This window comes from Ranitomeya variabilis, chromosome 3, assembly GCF_051348905.1.
Source record: "Ranitomeya variabilis isolate aRanVar5 chromosome 3, aRanVar5.hap1, whole genome shotgun sequence".
NCBI classification, from domain to species: Eukaryota; Metazoa; Chordata; class Amphibia; order Anura; family Dendrobatidae; genus Ranitomeya; species Ranitomeya variabilis.
Genome location: NC_135234.1, coordinates 230,537,072 through 230,552,408, shown reverse-complemented (window position 1 = coordinate 230,552,408; position 15,337 = coordinate 230,537,072).

Sequence of the window (15,337 nt, the reverse complement as noted above, 5' to 3'; positions counted from 1 at the left end):
TATTTTATCAGAGAAATCTTCTTCTTTCTCCTCCTTTTCATTCAGAAAATTCTCAATACACGGATAAAATCTGCCCTCAGTGAATCTGTATTCAGTTATGACAGATTTTCACAGTTGGTTCTCATATAGATCAAGAGAACTTGCAGCAGTTCCATAGAATTTTACAATCACCAGCTGCACAACTGCCATCTCTTATCTCAGTAATGTGAAAGGGGTTGTCTGGTCTAAATTGATAAGTCTGCAGTCACTTTGTGTGACTGCAGACTTATGACTCCCCCCAGTGCACACACTGTGCACTGCGAGGATTCGCCAGTGTCTGAGCTGCGACCACTGGGTATGTATGTATTATGAATACTCCCAGGCAGAATGTGTCTAGTGGGAACGGCCTCACTGCATACACTTGTATTGAGCGACGCCGCGCACAGTCTAGTGACTTGGCCATCCAGTGGGCGCAGCGTCGCTCAATGCAAGTGTATGCAGCAAAGCCATGCCCACTAGACATGTTCTGCCCGGCAGTATGCATAACACAGACGTACCCGCCGGTCCCGGCTCAGAAACCTGCCAATCGCAGTGCATAGTGCGTGCACTGGGGGGTTTCATACATCTGCAATCACACAGAGTGACTGCAGACTTATTAATTTATATCTGACAACCCCTTTAACTGAATACAGATTTTACCCATGAATTGAGAAAGAGCAATGATTAATCCAAGAGGAGAACGATGCAGATTTCTCTGATAAGATACATTAAAATAACAGTTACTCTTTAAAGGGATCCTGTCAGCAGGATTGTTCTCAATAAGGCCTCTTTCACACTTCCGTCTGCTGGCAGGCGTCGTAATGCGTTGTTGTGACGTATCGACGGACGTTGTGAAAATAGTGAAAAATGTGTGTAACGCATCCAGTGTTTTGATGGATGCGTTGTTTGAATTTCAATGGAGAAATTTAGAGAGAGAGAGAGAGCGCCTTCTGGGCATGCTCAGACTGGAAAAGCGTGATAGGTTGCTGGATTCCTGTTTTCCACAGTCAGCGACGCATCCTGCGCCCATAGGCTTCCATTGTAGCCAGTGACGGGCAGCGCAGGATGCGTCGCTGACCGATTTTCCGACGTGCAGTAAAAACGTTCCTCTGAACATTTTCTCCACCCATCGGACCGTTTTTGGCCGACGGATCCAGTGCATGACGGATGAAATGGATGGCCATCCATCACAATCCGTCGCTAATACAAGTCTATGAGAAAAACAGGATCCTGCAGAAAAATTTGCAGGATCCTGTTTTCTCAAAACTCGACGGATTGTGACGGGAGATGAAAGACGGAAGTGTGAAAGAGGCCTAATCTACACACAGTGTCAGGTTGGCGCCATTATACTGAATAAAATGATACCTTGGTTGATGAAATCCGTCTTGTGGTTCTTGTTTAATCTTTATTTTCTGGTACTGAGATTCTGTTGTTCCGGGGCGGCCTGTGTGGGTTCTTCATGTGCTGCTCTGCTTACATATTCATCTGCATGGCTTCTGACGAGTCACTGATCCCTCACTGACCTGTCCCTTATTTTACATACTGATTATAATATGTATTTTAAAAAAAATCACATTCAGCAGGCAGGCTGCAGCACCTGTGCTGCAGCATGATTGCATCTATGATGTACATTTAATTATTTTATTTAGGGATGTACATTTATTCTGAAAAAAATAAATCTTTCTCATCTATCAGCGATCTGATAGATGCTACTGCGCATGTGCCGCTGGCGCCATTTTTCTTGAGGGGGAAAAAAATTGTCTGTACCAAGTTGGCAATGACAATCGATGCTACTGCTCAGGCACAGCCGGCTCCATTTTGAGAAAAATTTTATTTTTATTTTTTTTAAGAATAAATGTACATCCCTAAATAAAATAATTCAGTGCACATTATAGATGCGATCATGCGCAGTGCCAGCGCCTGCCTGCTGAATGTGATTTTTTTTTTCAACACATATTATATTCATTATGTAAAATAGGAGGCAGGTCTGTGAGGGATCAGTGGCCTCTCAGAAGGCATACAGATGAATACCAAATCAGAGCATCACATGAAGACCCCCCACAGGCCGCCCCGGAGCACGGGCATATCATTAACTCAAAACTGAAAATAAAGATTACACAACAACCACAAGATGGATTTCATCACCCAGGTATCATTGTAATCAGTATAACGGCGCCGACCTGACACTGTAGGTTATTGTGCACAATCCTGCTGACAGGTTCCCTTTAAGAAATATCACCTAACTTCTTCAACTTCTTCAAAAGCATTCCGCTAGGTCGTCCAGTAAATGTAATATTTATCTCAGATCCTATGTGAGATCAGTTTGTATAGGTCTTTCATGCAGTAGCTTGCCATTGGCATTGAGCGGCTACAATGGGAATCCTGTGTTTATAAAGGAACCGTTGTTGAAATTGAATCCAACCGCACCAAGACTGCTCTCGGGGAACTTTCAGGGAGTCTTCTTATATAATATGTGATTATTTAGTGGCTGCATTGGCCCTATGTATATCAGAAGGTAGAGTATCTGTAGATACTGAGACTCCTGAATATGGAAGGCTTCTGCACATGCTGGTTATACTTCACCTTTCAACAGTTTAGCGCAAAGAACGCCTCCTGTGAGCCCTGGCAATACTGCTGCCTTAAATCTGTATGGTACCTCTTTTCGTTTTCATCCTTGATGTTTTGATGTTTGTCTATGAGCAGGGCTGGAGAATCCTGTGAAGGAATTATGTGAAGGGATACTGGCTACTTTATGCTATAAGACTAATAGCAAGTATTTGGCCCAGGTTGGCAATGCTGTACTTTCACCACCTTTGTTATAGGGTCAGGACCAGTCACTTATTCTATATATATATATATATATATATATATATATATATATATATATATATACCACTATATATGCTCTCAAGAGACTTCACGTACAATAAAATCTAAAAAAAAACACAAGGGGAACATTTATGGGAGCCATATGAGAAGTTAAAAAAATTGTATGCAAAGCAATAGGACTTAAAGGAACACTAACCGAGAAAGGAGTGACTATATGAAATGAGAAACTTAGTTGCTTCACTATTTGTAAGTCTGCAGCACTTTCTGCGTGATAAAACAGAACTTGTAGAAATCCTGCAGATCACAAAGGTATTAAAGGAAATCTGTCAACAGATTTTTGCAATCTATGATGTAGAGGCAGAGACACTGATTCTAGTGTTGTGTCACTTATTGGGATTTATTTTACTGTTTCAATACAATCAGTGTTTTATCATCTGGATACTATTGCTACAGCACAACTGTCCTCCTGCGTACTAGTCCAGCCATGCTCTCAGCACTAACAGCTGACAGATTACATAGCAAAAGCCTGCTGACAGATTCCCTTTAATACTCCCCTGGTAATTTGTTCCGTTTGAGTCAGAAGCTGCCTCCTTAGCCAAGGAAAGGGGTATTTTTAGTCCTACTGCTATATGCTGCCCTTCTGCTACAGTCAGTTGTCTTACAGCCAGACACAGGATTGTGAGGAGGGGGGGACATCGCTCAGTTCCTGAGACAAAGATAAGATTGCGCTTTTTATTTCTCAGTTTTAGATGTATTAGAATACAAAATAAAAGAGGAGTATGACGCACAGAATATTGTGAAGTTTAAAGTATGCAGGAGAAACCTTTCCATGTTGGCTTTTCCTTTTAGATAACGCAGGAGGTCATCCGCCTTTCTGCCCCTACATGACCCCACCGTACACAAAATTCTGTATAACACTGTGAGCTTATAATGCAAACACAACAATCTTAGCTTTTATCCTTGATATTCTAATCTCAGGCTTGTGAGGCTTTTTTTTTCCTTAAATATGTATTTTAGATGTAAATGATTGTGATTCTTCGTTAATATATAATCAGCTCTGCCACTCAGTGATTTATAATTATGTCTCCAGCAAATGCCGTATTCTTACAATGTGAATCAGTAGCACTTGATTTGGCTTTAGGGTGCTCAAGAAGTTCCATGCTATGCATGTGATATTAGCCTTCTTGTAACCTCTGCTGGGCTGCCCATGTACACAGTCCTGGAGAATAGAAGCTCACCAATATTGCTTTGCTGTACACAATTGTTACGTGAGCAAAGGGCTGAAATCTGACCGAACCCTGCAAACCATTATAGATTCTTTTATCTGCATGTTACATTGATCTGCCTGACCGAGATTCTTTATTTTATTTATAAATATATGTAAGCAAATGATTTCTAATGAATGCAATACTACTATGATCCATGCAGGTCAGCAATATGAAATAAAGCCAAATTATGATTCCTCTTACTGTGTGTATTTTTCATTTTGTCATTAGATGAATTTTGTGCTCCCCAATATATTATGCTGCTCTTGTGCTAAAATAAAGTAGTAATTCCAACTGTGTCATAGTAACATAGTTAACAAGGCCGAAAAAAGACATTTGTCCATCCAGTTCAGCCTATATTCCGTCAGAAGAAATCCCCAGATCTACATCCTTCTAAAGAACCTAGTGTCTAACTAGTCCTATCTAAATGATTCCTAAATATAAACAATAAGTAAAAAAAAAGTTTAAAGGGATTCCGTCCGTAGGATCAACCCTCCTAAGCCATCTATATAGGCATTTGGGTCTTGGGAAGCTGAATAAAATGATACCTTGATATTTGTGATGTGATGACTTACTCCAGAGAAACTCATGCTTTTCTCAATATGGAAATAAGCTGTTAAGATCTATTAGCCAAACACAGATCTCCCTGAGAATCTGCCGCCAGAGCTTATTATAAATGAAAGTATTCTTTACCAGTGTGAGACTTGTAGATCAGGAGAGAGGACTGTCAGTCATTACATGTAAAAAACCAAAAAACTCATTAAACCGCACCCTATACCCATATGGCTTCCATAAGCCTAGTAGCGCACGTCAATGCCAGGGGGTCAACCCAGCTGCAAAGTCCAATCCATATCAAAAAAGAAGACAGCGCCACAATGATCAGTGAAAAAGTAACTTACAGATTTAATCTGCCATCTGCGGCGACGTTTCGGTATAACAACCTTTATCAAGCACAGTCTGACACATGTCCCAACCACCATTATATACTTCAAACCCCACCCCCCAATTCCGTAACTCACCAATGGGAGTGAAGCACCATGATAGAAAAAACACATAAATACATATAAATGCAGTTAAACAAACAAAAACTATTTCACAAATACATAGACAAAAATACTATATCATCTAACAAAGGCATACTAGCCCTGATCGCTAATACATTAAAAAGCCAGCCTATTATAATGCGATCAAGATCCCCTATAACCATACCGCAGTCCTCCAATAGATCCGTAGCATACCATGTAACCAGGAAACAGGTCCACCCTCCAAATGATGTCATAGCGGCCGTAGTCCAATAGAAAGTCGATCGCATATCAGGTGAACACAGAGGTGGAGGAAAATGCTGCGCAAGTCCAGTTCATAAATCTCCACTGCGCATAAAGGTGGAGATGAAAGAGATTACTGCACAAGTCCAGTTCATAAGACCTCACTGCGCATGGCACACACAATATCCAGGATAAAGATCAACCCCCAGGATGTTGCCATAGCGACCGTCTTCCAATCGGGTTCCTAGTTCTCCGTCACATGATCGCAGGGGTGAAGTAGGTTACTGTGTAAGTCCAACTGGAACTCTCTGTGCAAAACATAGATAACGTCCAAAAGGATCCATAAATATAACGCCATTGCGCAGAGCTTGCTTCAATAACTTCATCAGGACACCAATATATGTGTCCTACAGGGCTTCCATGTGCTGGCGATTACGGATCCATTGTAACTCCTCCAAAATATATGGCAGTCCAGCAGTGTAAATGTCTATTAGAAAACTGAGACTCATAAGAGAATTAGGGACAAGATACCTACATATTGTATATCACAAATCGCCAAGACATTATATCTAATCTATAGTGCAGTGTACCAGCACAGATATCCCAAAATGGCCAACTAAAATATGGTAGCAGTGATTCAAGGCATCTGTATCATACAAAACAAAATATCCCAGATCCATATGAATCTTCCTATATATACCAGTTGGCCTCTTCAGTGCAAACCAAGTACAATGCACTAAAAGTGCATCATACCTGGCTACACCAAAAAGTACAACCGCCCTCCTGGAGGACACAAAGATCATAATATAACCGAACAGAAACACAGAAATATATATTTCAAGTTATGGTTACTAAAAATCGGGGGATTTCTTAATCACATATATTGTAACAAACCAAAAAGGGCTGGTCTAACCATCATTGGCATAAATATACCATATAGCATAACACAACATAACATGACAAAAAAGACTTATGTAAATGTGAGAAATGTATAGAAAATACATAAAAAATGGTTAAAAACACTATACCAGAAGAATACTGCAAGAACTATAAAAAGACCACTAGAGACAACAACTTTGCTGGTAATCCAGATTCATCCCCCTAGGGTGTAGGGTATCTAGCTCAAAAATCCATCTCAATTCCTTCCTTTTCAAAAGGGTAATGCGATCACCACCACGTCGCAACACTGGTACATCATCAATCACCCTGTATCTTAATTGGTTAACCGAATGTCCCTTATCGTGGAAGTGTCTTGGTACAGGTAGATCCAATAACTTAGTTCTGATCGTGCTTTTGTGCTTGCTGATTCTTGCTCTGACCTCCATTGTGGTCTCCCCCACATAGAAGAGACCACAAGGGCAGGTCAGAACATAAACAACATAACTGCTCCTACATGTATACCGTCTCCTAATGTCAAATCTTTTGCCGGTGTATGGGTGGCAAAAAAAAGCCCCCTTGAGCATATTGCTGCAGCAAGCACAACCCAGACACGGAAAATTACCAAGACTAGGTTGACTCAGTGTCGTTTGTAGATCTCTCTTCGAACTACCAATATCAGAAAAGACCAGTTTATCTTTCAGATTTTTATTCCTCCTATATGAAAATAGTGGAGGTGTTTGAAACTCAACCACATTAGAGTGACCCTTATTTAGCAGGGACCAGTGTTTCCGTATAATGCCCGAGACCCTCGAGCTCATGCTATTATATGTGCTCACAAAAGGAATCCTTTTGTTTGTCTCAACCTTATTCTTCGGAACCAAAAGGTCCTCACGTTTAGTAACCAAAGCCTGTTGTTTATATTTCTCAAGGTCAACCCTAGGATAGCCTCTCGATAAGAATTTACGACACATCTCTTCCAATCTACCATCCACGGAGGTCTCACATGACACAATCCTCCTCACCCTCAACAGCTGACTCCAAGGCAAGGACTCAACCATCTTGCGTGGATGTTCACTGGAGAAGTAAAGATTGTTCCTATCCGTGTCTTTGACATACAGATCAGTGTGTAGACATCCCCCAGTCTTATAGACACTAGTATCAAGGAACTGAATCCTGTCACGAGAACACTCCATGGTAAAACCAAGGCCAGGATGAACACTGTTCAGATAGGAAAGAAAGGATTCAAGCTCATCCCTATCACCATCCCATACCAGGAAGATGTCGTCGATGTAGCGTCGCCAACCCCTGACACGGCACCAAAACCGTGAACCGTACACGCACTCATCCTCCAGGATGGCCATATAGATGTTAGCGTAAGTGGGGGCCACATTGGACCCCATGGCCGTCCCGCGGCGCTGCAGGAAGTAGTCATCACAGAAGAGAAAAAAATTCCTCCCCAGGATGAACTCCAGCAGCACCAGGATGAAACGCGTACAGCTCGGGGCCATGTTGGAGCCGGCGAGCGCCACACCGACGGCATACAAACCCCTGGCATGCTCGATGGAAGTATACAGGGAGGACACGTCAAAGGAAACCAACCACGTGGAATCATCCACATGTATCCCTTCAAGGGACTTGATGAAATCGCTCGTGTCCCTCACATACGAGGGAGCAGATACAGCAAAATCCCTCAACAGCCGATCAAGGAAAATGGCCACTTTATTGCTCAGAGACCCCCTGCCCGACACAATCGGTCGGCCAGGAGGTCTCTGCAAATCCTTATGAATCTTAGGTAGCGTATACAGTATAGGGACTACCGGATGCTCGACCTTCAAAAACTCCGCCAATTTAACATCAATGATGCCCATACTCAAGGCTTCATCAATGATTGCCTCCAACTCAGATTTAAATTCCTGAATGGGATTTCCATGCAGTTTCTCATAAACATTATCATCAGACAGTTGTGACCTTATTTCACTGACATATTGTGAGGTATCCATCACCACCAACGCCCCGCCTTTATCGGCTGGCTTGATGGTGATGGATTTGTTTTTCTTTAATGTTCCAATCTCTTTTCGCTCAGCAAATGTTAAATTGGATTTACTAAATTTTAAATCATCCTTCCTCAACTTGGCTATATCAGCCTTGACAAATTTGGAAAACGTCTCAACAACCGAGTCATGTTCAGGAGGAACAAAGTCACTTTTGTTGTAGAGACCTAATTTGCTGAGCGAAAAGCCCTCCTGTGGAACCGAGGGCACAGAGCCTTCTTTACCTGAAAAAAACAATGTCAGTTTCAACCGTCTAAAAAAAGAGAATAAATCATTATCCAAAACAAACCAGTCAGTCCGACTGGTAGGGCAAAATGATAACCCCTTGGACAGAAGCTTAATTTGAATATCTGAGAGAGAAAATGAAGATATATTTACCACCAAGGATGTCGGAGCACTCACTTCATCCTCCCCTTGGATCTCGTTGTCAAGCCTTGGCTCCCTTTTCTTATGTCTCCTGCCGCCCCTGTGGCCACTGCGCTTCCTTGGGGTATAGGCCCCACCTCTTTGGCTAAAAAACCAGCAGGACCAGTACTCATAGTACCACCATCATCGGTGGAATCCGACTCACCACCTGTAAAACCAAATACATTCTGCGGGGCTGATTGTTTCTGGGGTCTTCTCCACCTCTTAGGGTGATTCTTGGACCGCCCAGAGCCCGACTTCATTTTGTTAGGCAAAGAGTTCCTAAATTGCCAGCCATATACTCTGCCATTGTTGTAATCCTCAAGATCTCTGAACCACTTGGACCTCTTAGTATCTTCCAAACCGGTCCGATATTTCAAAAGGTTCTCTTCGATCTTGGAGTTAATTGAACCAAAGTCCGTAGCTGAAACCAATGGTGTGAGATTATTCCCAATCTCTTCCACCTTAGCTTTAAGGGATTCAATCTCCTTTTTCAAAAACTCTATATTGAGCAGCATGATATCAAATGCATACTTGTTACCAATGGCTTCAAACTTGGCACAAAATTGGATGTTATTTGGCATTAAGGTGGGTCTTAAATTAGGCCTCAATCCCCTCGGGATTCTCTTTGCCTTATAATACTCCACCAATGTCCCAGCATGTAATTCCAACGAAATGAGCTTTTTCCTCTCAATCTCCCATCTGTTTTTCAACATCTCAGGAGAAAGTTGATTCAAAAATGAATTGTCCACTCCAGTATCAGAAATAATCCTAGCAGCATCTTCATCGGTATAATAAAAACAGGCAGATGCTAGTTCACTGCCACTTGTACTAGCGAATGTATCCATTATAGATCAGGGGTAAGGTGCAGGTAAAACAGGACCCACAACATGTAAAAAACCAAAAAACTCATTAAACCGCACCCTATACCCATATGGCTTCCATAAGCCTAGTAGCGCACGTCAATGCCAGGGGGTCAACCCAGCTGCAAAGTCCAATCCATATCAAAAAAGAAGACAGCGCCACAATGATCAGTGAAAAAGTAACTTACAGATTTAATCTGCCATCTGCGGCGACGTTTCAGTATAACAACCTTTATCAAGCACAGTCTGACACATGTCCCAACCACCATTATATACTTCAAACCCCACCCCCCAATTCCGTAACTCACCAATGGGAGTGAAGCACCATGATAGAAAAAACACATAAATACATATAAATGCAGTTAAACAAACAAAAACTATTTCACAAATACATAGACAAAAATACTATATCATCTAACAAAGGCATACTAGCCCTGATCGCTAATACATTAAAAAGCCAGCCTATTATATTATAGCCTATATTGTGCTTGATAAAGGTTGTTATACCGAAACGTCGCCGCAGATGGCAGATTAAATCTGTAAGTTACTTTTTCACTGATCATTGTGGCGCTGTCTTCTTTTTTGATATGGATTGTCAGTCATTACATGTCTCACACTGGTAACGCCCCCTTTATCTACAATAAGCTGTGGAGGCAGATTCTCCAAGAGATCATTGTGCAGCCCATAGATCTTAGCAGCTCAGATCTTAGGAGGGCTCCTCCTGCAGGCAGATTTCTTAACTACCTAATTGGCAAATTGCTACAACTCCTCTCAATGGTGGATACGCACACATATTTAGCAACAGTATAGAATCGTATCAGCAGGGGCCTCAAATTCAAAGATTAATTTACTAAAGTATCAGCAGCTTTGAGAAAATGATTTTAAAACATAGCTTTTACTACAAAGTTCTTAAAATTACAAATAAGTGTGCAATAGACATATAGTGCATAAAACGTGCTTGTGCCAAAAAAATATATAATTCCATATGTATATAGGGGTTCAGCCACTCTTAGTATGCTCGCAAAAAATTGTGGTCTCTTTACCCCAGTATACAAAATGTTCAGATTTACTTAGACCTGCTCTATGGTTCCCGTAGTTACACTGGGTTACCTATAGATGAAATAGTGGATAACAGCAATAGAACCCTATCTGTGTTACCAAAGCAGGTATCTGAATAACTACAGTAGGTATGGACAAGATGTTTACTGCATCATTAATAAACAAATATGTCTGTCAATACCTTATACTGTCCAATCATGCCAAACCCTCATGTATCTTTTCATGGGGGTATTGCTCATTATTCTTTTTTTGTCATTCCATATCTCACAAATACATTATCAAAACATCCGAACATTGTCAATTCAGCAGCAACAGGCTCATATAAAAGAAGGAATCGAATAACCAGGTCCTTCAATATACATCTCTCTCCAGTATGACTCCCTAAATACATCTATGCCACTCATTTGAGATACATTTATCGGCATACGTTCAAACTGTAGTCACACTGGATTATATATGTAATCAATCTGCTGATACTCATCTGGGTCACCGGATCCATCCTTCAGTTTCACCATCTGAGTTTGAATTGTGCCATGAGTGACCAAGGAGCTATCTTATCTTATCCTCATCTGGTCCATATGCAATTTGCAAAAAATGTATATTAAGCCGCTCTACCAAACGTCAAGGTATACCCGTATTAGAGCAGTCCTAACTAATGTATGTAATCCCTATCTGATGTATTTAAAAACCTGGTCCTTGTGAGCCGTGCACATAAAAGCCGTTCTATGCTACTGTAGCGCCCCCACTGCCGCAGGGCCGAGGGGTACCCGGTACCAGGCCTCTGAGTCTCTGCTTCTGGGGTTGTCACGGCGGCTAGGCCCCGGTCCGTGACCCTGCCGTGGGGCGCTCAGTGAATGATCGGTGTGGATGTCGATGCAGTTGTGGGGTGCAGGTCGCGGTAAATAACGAGGACACCAGGTTGCAGTCTCTTTACCTCTTTACTGGAGATCTCTGAGTCCTCAGTCCAGAATACGGTTCACCAGGCTGCGCAAGTCCAGCCGGTCCAATGGCACTTCCAGAGTTCTCTTCACAGGTGGAAATCGGTGCCTTCCTTCTAGCGCTATGTGTTGTCGTCCTTCCCTGCTGTGCTTACGGAAAGTACCCCACAACTGTTGTGTCTGTTTCTTAAGTTCCCTCACAACTCGATTAAATGATGTTCTTCTAATCGTCCGTCCCTCCCTGATGTTACGGTTAGAACAGCACCCGTTTGTCGGGTAGGCCTGGAGTTCTTCCGGGACCCTAGAGACGCCCCTCTCCCGCAATTGCCTCCCAAGACTTCATAGGTGATATGTGTTAGACAGCCCGCCTTAAACTGACTGTCCTGCCGCTGTTTGGAGTATTGCTTGAAGCTGAATGTTATTCTACTCCCTCGGCGTTCCGGCCACCGGTAGTGCGCCTCAGTAGGGTGTTGCTTCGGTCTTACAGCACGACCCCTACTGGAATTCTCCTATTGCTTGATCTCGTTTCTCACTCAGCACAATCTATCTCGCTTCTAGTCCTTTCTTAGGGCACCGCCGCTATTCTGAGCAGGCACGGTCCCGTTACGTTCTTTCCAATGCCAAGCCTCTGCCAGGATCCCACCCCTGGCAGAGACCCTACTGTCTCTTCCTCCACAACACCCTCTGCCACAAGGTGTTGCTTCGTTCAATCCAGTCAGCTTTCTGATCTAACTTCCTGCCTGACCCCCGGTTTACCCACTATGGTGGGGAGTGGCCTAATGAATAGCACCCTTAGCTCCCCCCGGAGGCCCTGCTGTGAAATGTATTGGTGTCTGTGATACCTGATCAGATGAACTCCTTCAGTGCCATCGAACGCACCATGGCTCCCCATAGTGGCGGAGCCACAGTACTGCAACGACCAGGACTCTGGGGCGCTGCACTCCCCCCTGGTTAAACACAGTACTCCGGGACTGGGAAGAAAACAACAATACAAGTTAGCAAAAAGACATACAATTTTGTTGAGTGCAAAACAATAAGTATACTTGAACAGGCTTCCCTTTATGGGAGGTGAGGACACTTTAACGTTACAAACATAATTAAATATCATAGCAACATGCTATAATTAGCTTTTCTTACCCAACCGGGTATTCTACTAAGTGCAAACATTATTGACCAATAATTTAACTTTGCCTTTAAGGATATACACTCTTAATCCGCTAAAGACCTTCCTATAATCACATTATAAGGTATTTTAACTTTTACATTCTCCTACTTTGAATCTGCAGGACCGCCTGTCCCTATGGCACCAGACCTACTGCCTCTCCTTTCTTTTACAGGACCGCCCCGTTCAGCCAGGGCCTACTGCCTTTCTCTACTATACATGGTATAGACATAACATTCCTTTCAATTAGAGAACATGGAGCCGGCTCTACTTGGCTCCTATTAGGACTCACTCACTAACCCCTACGGGTCCACTTTCTGTCCTTAGTAACACATTTCTAACTTTCTATGGGGACTCAGGGTTTACCTTCTATCCTCACCTTCATTATTACTTTCTTACTTTCACTTAAGCAGAACTCTAAATCTACCCCTACGGGCTTTCTGCATCTTTCCTTTTAAAGAACATTATCTAGGTTTCACATCTTAAACAAATTGAACACACATAACTTTCCTATATGCAAAGCAGTTACATTTCTTCCAGAGCATCATCATCAGCATTTCTTCACATTTAACTAGTTAAAACACATACAACTTTCCTCATTCCAACATTACCATGGCATTACTGTTCTTAAAACAGTATCTCTCGTAAGTACGCTGTTGGACATCCCCCTTAAAAGAGGATCAAGTCTTTCTGAGGTAGCTCGTCTTCTCAGCCTACCAGTCTTTGTTCAGCAAAGGTTCCAGAACGGTATCTTCGCAAAGAGTCTTTAAATGAAACCAGTAGGAAGCGCCTTTAATAAGGTGCAAACTATTTACAAGAAAGTTTGGATCATGCACTGTTCATGATTTCTCAGTTTGTAAAACTTGTAGAAAAACAAACAATAAGGATCCCGGGTCAACTAAGGGATCCATAAAAAGTTAACCCTGGACGGGTTTAGCAACAACAATCAGGAACAGTAACTATTTACATTTTCAGAAGCATTAAAATCTCAGAATCCCCCACGAGGCGCCACCTGGCGGGGGAACCCCTGCAATACAGGCAGTTCAGGTCCCAGGTTCACTCCCGCGGCCAGGTACACCCCATGGGTGCGGGTCTGTTGCACAACCAGATCGTGTGCGGTGATGAGGGTCTGCGTTCCTACTTCCTTCTGCGCTGGTACATCAGGAGCATCAGTTACTTGAAAAGACACTTCTTTGGCCGCTGCGGTGGTTGCGGGGGTCATGTGGCAGATCGCAGGTTCCGTGATCAGACAGGTGGGGGTGACCAGGGTGGTTGCAGATCGGTCACACGGGGGCACTTTGGCTACAGGGGCTGGTTTCTCTTTCTTGTAGACGTTCAGAGCGAACCACCCCTTTTCCCCAAAATGCCGGGTGTAAGTAACGCTGTCCCCCGGGTAGAGGTCTCGATCGGGGTGGCCCTCTCTGAGGTGCGACTCGACATCCCGTCGGTTAACAAAGACCTCCGCGTACAGCCCCGGTTCTTTAATAAAGCCCCAGCCTCCTCGGAGTTTAAAGGTGGTGACGATGCCCTGCCTGCGCGGGGCCTGGTGAGTGGTGGGGTCCTTACGGGCCCGGTCCATAACCGCCAAATCCTTTTGATGGTGGGCCTCCCGCCCAGCCTGATGTATTTTCTCTTCCTCTCGCCACCGTTGTTCTAGCTGGACCCGGTATTCTTCCCAGCTTAGGGCCTGTACCATCTCCCCCTTCTGGGTCTCCACCCCGGGGAACCCCATAAGATTGGATCCGGGGTTCACCCAGCGGCACACCGTGCGCTCCGCATGGACCTCACACAGCAAGGGAGTAGGGGTGATTGGGGCTCGCATACGGTGTTCCATGCCCGTGGCTTCCTCCCATGGTAGTAGGCGCTGGAGTCTATGGGTTCCCGGGAGAGGTGGTGCCGCTACGGGACCCACTAACACACCCTCGGCTGGCGGGGCAGGATCGGCGGACTCACCAACTGGTACAAGTTCACTTTCTGCAGTAGGTCCTGCTGGTTCTTCCGGTGAGAACTCCGATGTCCGGGAACCCTCTGCCGGCACCACCGGGTGCGGAGCCTGGACTCTCACATTCAGTTGGAGGAGCTGGTTATATAAGTCCTCCATCTCGGCTCTCAGGAATCTGGTGTTATCCACGGAGGACGGGTTGCTGGGCTCATCCAGGTAGTCGGGGGAGACTTCCACTTCAACCCCACTGTCGGGTTCGGAGCTGCTGGCCATAGCGTCCTCCACGTGGGTCACTTCCTGGTCTTTTTCCCGCTCTCTCCTTCGGGAGCGGTTTCGTTTTCTCTGCCTCCGCCCCCCATTAAGGATTAGGAGGCGGATCTCTGCTGCTGACGGACACGTCCTCACCGTGCAGAAATATTTAGACTGGGCGGCCATTGCTGTTCGCGCTCTCCAGCTTGCCTACGCCCCCTTCACGCCCCTCTTCTCTTCCTGCGCTCTCCTCAGCGCTACAATGGCGGCGGATTTTGGCGGCAAATGGCACAACACACAGTCCTCTTAATAAAGTACAGTCCAAGCACAACAAATCACAGTCTCCAGGCACACATGACCTGATTCTTCAGGCTTAAGTAGATCCTGTTCGTGACGCCAAGTTTGTAGCGCC